This window comes from Acomys minous (genome assembly GCF_964271855.1).
Source record: "Acomys minous genome assembly, chromosome: 2".
Lineage (NCBI taxonomy): Eukaryota > Metazoa > Chordata > Mammalia > Rodentia > Muridae > Acomys > Acomys minous.
Genome location: NC_140484.1, coordinates 80,354,435 through 80,362,568, shown reverse-complemented (window position 1 = coordinate 80,362,568; position 8,134 = coordinate 80,354,435). Strand labels below are relative to the sequence as shown.

Sequence of the window (8,134 nt, the reverse complement as noted above, 5' to 3'; positions counted from 1 at the left end):
TGTGTGTCTGTGTGTGTGTGTGTCTGTGTGTGTGCATGAGTTAAAGCCCTAGACTCGGTACCGCGGTGGCGCGGACGCCACAGAAAGGATTATTTTTCTCTTTAAAAATAAGACGTGGGGACTTTTTTTTTCTCTGCAATGCCCAGCCATCTTTCTGAAGACGTGAAAAAGTTTAAGAGTAGTCACTTTGTTTTGATTTTGGCCTAAACATTCACAAGAGCGGCTGGAGCGGTGCAGTGCTGGTCAGGGGTCCTTCAGACTACAAACTGGTACGGATCTGCCTGCCCTTGGTCTGGCGTGGCAAAGGGGCTGGCCCAGCCTAGAGAGAAAGGGTTGCCAAAAACAGCTTTCATTTTCGTCCACTTTGGGTTTTTAAGCCGATCTTCACTCTTCCTTTTGCAATTGTTCTACTCCTGTCTCATCTGTGCAGATGAAGTGTACTTGGGTCCCAAACATCACTGATGTAAAACTGAGGAAGAGCAGCGCCTCAAGGCACAGCAGGATGAGCAGGCGGCAAGAAAGAGCTATGCTTTTCCAGCATTGCAGGAAGTGGAATCCCACCATGTTGGGGGTGTGCAAGGAAATGAGAGCTATGTACATTGCAAACAGGACAAAGTATTTCTGCTTGTTCTCGAGACACAGTTGTTAACCCAAGAACATTGGTGGTCCATGTTGCGAATGCACCACTTAAAAACATTGTCGTGGTGTGTCTGGTCCAGCTTGATGCTGCAGCACTTGGGGTACTTATACACCACCTGCCCAGGCTTCAGCTGAATGCTCTCGATGAACTCTTGAGTGGCATTTCCTTTGGGTACCGCCTCGGGGCCCGTCAGCATGGCCTGGATGTGGGAGGCCAGGGCCAGGGAGGCCAGCAGGTTGAACACAATTCTATTGATGATGACCTGTAGTCTAGGGATGGAATCAACATGACGAAGAGGACGACAAACTCCGCATAAAGGACCAGAAACCAGGTGACAATGGCACAGGCCATGCCACAGTCATTGCTGATAAACCACATGGTTCCCTTGGGACCCAGGAAGAGAGGTGGTGCGCATTTCTCTGGCTGGAGGTATTCTGGTTTCCTCTTAATATCTCGGAAGTGGTGGGTGGGGATAAGCATCATAAGCTATTCTGTCCTTACTGGCATCGTCAATCTGGAGGCAGCGTACAGTCCCCCACCGCCTGCTCCTGCCCCTGCTCCAGCCTCCAGCAGCCACTATGGCTCAGGCACCAGGCGCCAGGGCTTACGAAGCTTGGCCTCGCACTGGGCGGCACGCAGGAGAGGCCAATGGAGCTCCAGGCGGTGGTGCCAGCTGCGGCTGCGGGCAGAAACCAGATTCGTAATTGGAATATATCACGCAAACGGCCCTGATCGGGTCATCGGGTCCTTGAGGGACCTTCAAACTTTACTGTGAAACTTGAGAAGCTAGACCTCAGTCGTCTGTTCTGCTCCCACTATTGTCTTCCAACAGCCCAGAACATCTTATAAGCTCTTGAACATGCAAATAGCTTTCCTAGCCCAAAGTTCCAAGACTTCCACGATCCTCACATAAGCAACAGGGTCAGACCTTTATAGCAATCCCCTTGATTCTGGTATCAATTTCTATCTTAGTTTGCTTTATATTACTGTGATAAAGACCATGACCTGGAATAGGAAAGGGTTTGTTTGATTTACACTTACCGTTAAGAAAAACCAAGGTAAGGATCAATGCAAAAACCATGGAGGAATTCTGCTTACTAAGATTTTCTCTCCAGAATATTGTTCCACTATCTTTTTTTTTTAAAGATTTATTTATTTATTATGTATACAGTATTCTGCCTGCATGCCAGAAGAGGGCACCAGATCTCATTATATATGGTTGTAAACCACCATGTGATTGCTGGGAACAGAAATTAGGACCTTTGGAAGAGCAGTCAGCGCTCTTAACCTCTGAGCCATCTCTCCAGCCCCTGAGCCATCTCTCCAGCCCCCATATCGTTTTTTATTATTATTAGTTTAAAATTTTTTTAATTAATCTCTCTCTCTTTCGTGTGTGTGTGTGTGTGTGTGTGTGTGAGAGAGAGAGAGAGAGAGAGAGAGAGAGAGAGAGAGAGAGAGAGAGAGGAAGAGAATGGAGTCTCCCTGGCCCTGGTGTGGCTGCAGTGTTAAGGTGTTCTGATGTGAGTGCTGGGAGCTGAACTCAGGTTCTACTGCCTGCTGGGTCTAGACCTTGTCACTCTTGACTGGCATTGGCATAAACCCTTCTTTGTTGCTTAAGCATAGGAAATCCCTCAGCCTTTTCACAGAATTAGCAGGTGAGCTCTCACACCAAGGAAGCCACTCCCTTTATTCTATTCAGCATCAAGCTTTCTTTAAGTTTCTTATCTTCTTGATCTTAAGACTTGGCTCCAACCTTACATTTTCTAGTGCTTCTTATTTTTTTTCACACTTTTTGCTCTTTTTCATTATACATCTTCCTAAGAGTCATCAATAGCAACCATGTGACACAGTACTAGGCTGTTCTGAAATATCCTCTATCAACACCATTAATCCAGAACTTTACAAAAACAATATTTTATTAAATTTTAACTCTTGTGCATTGGTGTTAGGGTGTCAGATCTTGGAGTTCCAGACAGTTGAGAGCTGCCTTGTGGTTGCTGGGAATTAAACCTCGGTCCTTTGGATGAGCAGGCGGTGCTCTTAACCACTGAGCCATCTCTCCAGCCCATAATCCAGAACTTTTAAATTTAGCCTCCAGCAGATTTTTTACACAAGGGCAGAAATCAACCAGAGAATCACAAGAGTGGTCTGTTGGCCCCTCCCTAACAGTATTACCATCTGAAACCCCCTGAGACAGGCTTGCATAGTTCAGATCTCCCTCAGCATTTCTGTCTTCCATATTCCTAGTAGAATGACCTGTTTGGTCATACTTAACATGTTCAACCACGTTTTTTCCTAAAGTCCCAAATTCTTTCATATTTCTCCAACAAATAGCAAAGTCAAGCCTGTCACAGCAATAGTCCAGTCACTGGTACTAACTTTTGTCTTAGCTACTCTCCAGTGCTGTGAAGAAACACTATGACCAAAGCAACTCTCCAAAGAAAGCATTTAGTTAGGAGTTTGCTTCTAGTCTCACAGGTTTGGTTCATTATCAACATGGCAAGAGGCATGCAGGCGATAGGCAGGCAGGCAGGCATGGGGCTGAGAGCTTACATCCTGATCCTCCAGTGGTAGGCAGAGAGACACTGGACTTGGCATGGGCTTTTGAAACCTCAAAGACTACCCTACCATAACACACCTATGCAAATAAGACCACACCTCCTAATCCTCCCTAAAGTGTTCACCAACTGGGGACTAAGCACGCAAATATATGAGCCTATGGGGGTTATTCCCATCCAACCCCCATAAGTATCACATTTAAGCATTTTGCAACTGGTACCTATTATGAAAAAAAAACTCTCTAATACTGATACTCTCTACCTTCTTTATACCATGTTGTTTTAAAATACAAAATCCCAGCCGGGCGTGGTGGCGCACACCTTTAATCCCAGCACTCGGGAGGCAGAGGCAGGCGGATCGCTGTGAGGTCGAGGCCAGCCTGGTCTACAAAGGGAGTCCAGGATGGTCAAGGCTACACAGAGAAACCCTGTCTCAAAAAACCAAAAAAAAAAAAAAAAATAAATAAAAATAAATAAATAAATAAATAAAATACAAAATCCCAATTGCTCAATTTTTACTAATAAAGACTTAGGAGCCAGACGCTGGTCTCATGGTATCAAGAAATCAGTAGGCAAAATAAAATGCCAGGTGGATTTAAATATGGAAATGGCCTCAGTAAGAAGTTAGATATGTGTAGATGAAGATGGCTGAATACCTCCAGAATGAAAAAGACTAAAAAGCTTTTGCAAGTTATGAAGATCTGAGTAAGTTATTTAAGGTAACTAAAAAGTGAAACTTAGAGATGATGTATAGACGGCCAAGGTTACACAGAGAGACCCTGTCTTGAAAAAAAAAAAAAGAGATGATGTATATTGTTTTACAGTTTGTAAGGCCAGAGACGAATGACTACAAGGATTGGCTAAACTGTGTCAAATCAAAGTTTATTTAAATTATGTAGCCATGAAATAGTACACAGTAGCTAAAAGGACCAGTCTGATGCAAAACTGATCTTCTAGGTGTTGAATAACCACACATAGAAGCTATTCTAATGTGGGTGGAGGGATTAACCCTTGCCTGGAGGTCCCAGGGGACTGTAGGCCATCTCTTAATGTTCTTTATGTGGAAATTCACGTGTTCTCTTTCTTAGGGAGGCCATGGAAGCCCTACTCTATGAATTATAAATAATGTGCAGTCTACAAAGAGGAGACTTGATGGAAGCAAGATTTCCTCAATGCTTCAAAGGAAGCCATATGTTTGACTTATCCTCACGTTAATGGACAACTGTTAAGAAAAAAAAAAGGCTACAGAATCCGAGGTTTCTCTTCAGTGCAAGTGGCCTCTGAAGACTAGATACTCAACTAGCCTTAACAGTACAAAAATGAAAAATAATTTTGGACATCTGCAAGGTCTTCAGCACTCAAGTAGAATGTTTAACTAAAGAATAAGAGAAGTGGTAACAACACAAGGAATTGCACTCCTAGGCAGTAGATGCAATTTACATGAGATATTATTTAGACAACCATATCTCAGTAATATTTTCTTCTTGATAAAAAAGATGCCTGGCCACTCTTCCTGCCTTGAGGGTTTACAAAGTATTCGATGTTTACCAGTGGAGTCCACTGCAGGGAAAACTTTCCCTGCACCTTGAACTGGCATGAATAGCCACCATTTATCCCACTGTGGCAGTACCACTCTGGACAGGTGTTCCACAGTTACAAAAGAAAGTAAACTCTGCTGGTAATGGTGGTGCATGTGTTTTATCCAGGCACTTAGTTGGCAGATGCAGGTGGATCTCTGAGTTTGAGGCCAGCCTGGTCTAGTGAGTTCTAGGATAACCAGGGCTAGACAGAGAGAGACCCTGTCTCAAAACAAAAACAAAACAAAACAACAACAAAAACAGATTCTAAAACTAAATGTTAAATATAAAATGCATAACTTCTAAAAGAAACCAGAGAAACTAAATCTTTCAGAGTTTTGCAACCTGCCATCCACAGCGACAAAACCAGCAGCACATGCATGCACATTGCACTGTGATGTCATCGAGGATATTTCTGTGCACACTTCCCTGCTCTCTATGCTCTGCCCAGATGCAGCCATGGCAGCAAAGCCATTCAGAGGCAGATGTGAGGAGAGAGTGGTCAATCTTGGAAGCGTCACTATGACCCAGGAGCCTTTGTCCCCAGAGCCTGCTGAGCCGCTGGAGCTAGTATTGTGGGTCCTCCGTGGGAGTGAGTGGGAACTGGCGGCAACACCCAGCATCCTGCTAGGTCCTTGCAACTCCTGGGCAGCAACTTCCACTGCAGGCACAGACCTCTCCCAGATCTGAAGAGATCTGCATTTCAGTAGAATTTGTGCCTGAGCTCCAAAAGCTGACACTCTGCTATTTTTCGGACTCTGTAAAGTACTTCCCTTTCTCCCAGGCACTGGGTCATTATAATGCACAGCCCATAAAACAATGTACAGTGAAGGGATCCCCCTACCTCACAGCTGGAAGGAAGCCTAGTCCACCCAGGTAGGGCATCAGTAAGTTCAAAATAGCCCACCTAGGATGGTTTACATCGCTCTCAGCTGCATATTGTTAGCCCAAAATATTAACACTTCACAAGCTTTCTGTGGTGGCGCTGATCTTTCATGCTAGCACTTGCGAGGTAGAGACAGGACATCAAAATTTAATACCAGCTTGGGCAATGACCCAGCAATTAGGGTCCAGAAAAGTGAGGTTTTGAGGGTGAGGACAAGGCACTAGAATACAAAGACAAAACGGTTGGGATTAGTAGATCTTGTATGAGCTAAGGGCTCATGCCCCACAAGTTTATTAAGAAGTATGGCTTCTGAATACTATTTGCAGGGAGAGAATTGAACAGCTTTCAAGACACCAACTGTTGTGGTTTCAGGTTCAAGCTCATTTAACTTTTGGTGTCCTGCCATTATGAAATGAATGGATTAGAAGAGAGTGCCTTGCCAGAGTTGGGGGCAAACTCCTTAATGGGACTTCGATTGGGTCAGCTAAATGTCCATTGTCTTTTCTGACCCTCCCGACTGGCAGTGGTTGTGGCTCAAGAGCAAGCAGTAGTTTGGGAGCTCCAAATGTCGTTAAAACCTTTTTCCCTGAAACATTAAAGCATAAGTCTGACCTTTGGCATATATGAGTACTTCCTGTTGAAAATTCCAAGAGCACAGCATTCATAATGACTAGCCAGTATAATGGCTAACTTTATGTTTTAAGTTTAAATAACTGCAACTTAAGAGACCTATAAAACAAAAATGCCTCTTACTATGGGCCCCACTTGCCCAAGGACAAGAGGTTGTTAAGATTCACTTGTTTACTTTGTTCCTGTAACCCAATGTATTTTGCCCACCAAATCCCTCATTTGGGAACACCCTAGCCCTGAGCTATAAAAGCCATCTCCTCTTCATATTCAAGGCTGGTCTCTTGAACCCCACTTTAGGGGGAGGCAGCCCACATATACGCATATAAAAATGCTTCCTTTAGCCAGGCGTGGTGGCACATGCTTTTAATCCTAGCACTTGCAGGTGGATTGCTGTGAGTGTAAGCTGTGAGTTCAAGGCAGCCTGGTTTACTAATTGAGTCCAGGACAGCCAAGGCTACACAGAGAAACCATGCTCCAAAAAAACAAAAACAGAAGGTTTCTTTAATTAATTTGGCCATGATGAATTGGGCAAATGGTCTTTCTCCTCCCATCTTTGAGATTAACAGCAATCATGACAATGCCAGCCCACACATGCAGTGGAGACATTCACAGTGAGGTGTGTGAAAGCTGCAGTGGGATCCCTGTTAGTGGCCCACTGAGATGAATGCTCTATGTTTTGGGGAGCCATGCCAAATTCTGCTATGTTAGAAATCCTGTGCTTAGGCTGCACGCTGTGACCTTCCAGTTGCTGACCTTTGCCAGAGGAGGTCTTGTGTTTTAGGCTATCCTTGGACTATTTATCTTTGAAAGAAGTAGGGAAGTCCCTACTGGGAACCACCCAGAGGATCAAGGTACTTCCTACAGAGAAATAGGAAGTTCTTACAGGGAGCTATTCAGGCCATTGTATTCTTGCCTGGGGGCTAGGGAGAGTGGGATCAAAATAGATCCTATTGACCTTGCTCTCTCTCTATATCCTTACTCTTCTGCGTTACAGTGAGTCTTGATCATAAATATCCAGAGTTGATGAATTTCTCATACCCCACTTTCAATCCCCACTCCCTCTTTCAGGTGAACCCTGGTTCAATTTGTCCTGTGGGCCAGGACATATCACTATGTCAGATGCCTTTTGTGTGTAGAGGAGTAGAGAGAGCCACAGGGATCTTGGGGTGGGGTACTAATATCCTCTCTTGTCTCCTTCCCTCCCCATCTCCTTCTGGTCTCTTCCTGCCCTCTTGATCTCCTTCTGTCCTGTCCCTTCCCTTTCTTCTTGTCTTCCTCAGGTCTCGTCCTCTCTGCTGTGCTCCTTCATGTTCTAAGGATACAGTTGTCTGGGTCCAGCCATCTCAGGGACAACTTCTCCATTTTGTTGGCAGGGTCAAACTAAGTTCATGCTCCCAGGCCTAGAAACCAACTCCTATCCTGCTTCTCCAAATGTTTTCTCAATTGTCTGCTAGTAGGTAAAGAATGTAGAAATTTGTGTTATCTAGACCAACAGTGCATAAGTCATAAAAATACAAAGCCCATTGTCTGTCATTAACTACACACAGCTGGCCTGCTCCTTTGTGTCCGGAGCCAACCCAAGGTCACTCAAGGCTAAAAGAATCTACTGGCTATGGAAAAATACTGATGGCCCATTCCAAAGCTAACTTCTTCCTTTCAACCTCTGCATAACTTCCTCCTTTCACCCCCTGCAGATGTTGTTCAGCAGGATAGCTCGGGACCCCTGCTGCTTAGCCCCTGCCTCCACCCCATATAAGCTTTTGCTTTTGATTCAATAAACAGACCTTGATAGGGATGCTACTTGGTCTTGCCTCCTTCTTTCTCGTCCCATCTTTTCAGGTAT

The 8,134-nt window shown here is 44.6% G+C and overlaps 1 pseudogene across 1 annotated transcript; it reads right to left on the bottom strand.

Annotated features, from left to right (window-relative positions):
- Positions 1-254: 254 nt before the first annotated feature.
- Positions 255-1,289, bottom strand: LOC311587938 (palmitoyltransferase ZDHHC3-like; annotated as a pseudogene). The gene has a single exon. The product of its transcript is annotated as a palmitoyltransferase ZDHHC3-like (transcript).
- Between the last annotated feature and the right edge of the window lie 6,845 nt (positions 1,290-8,134).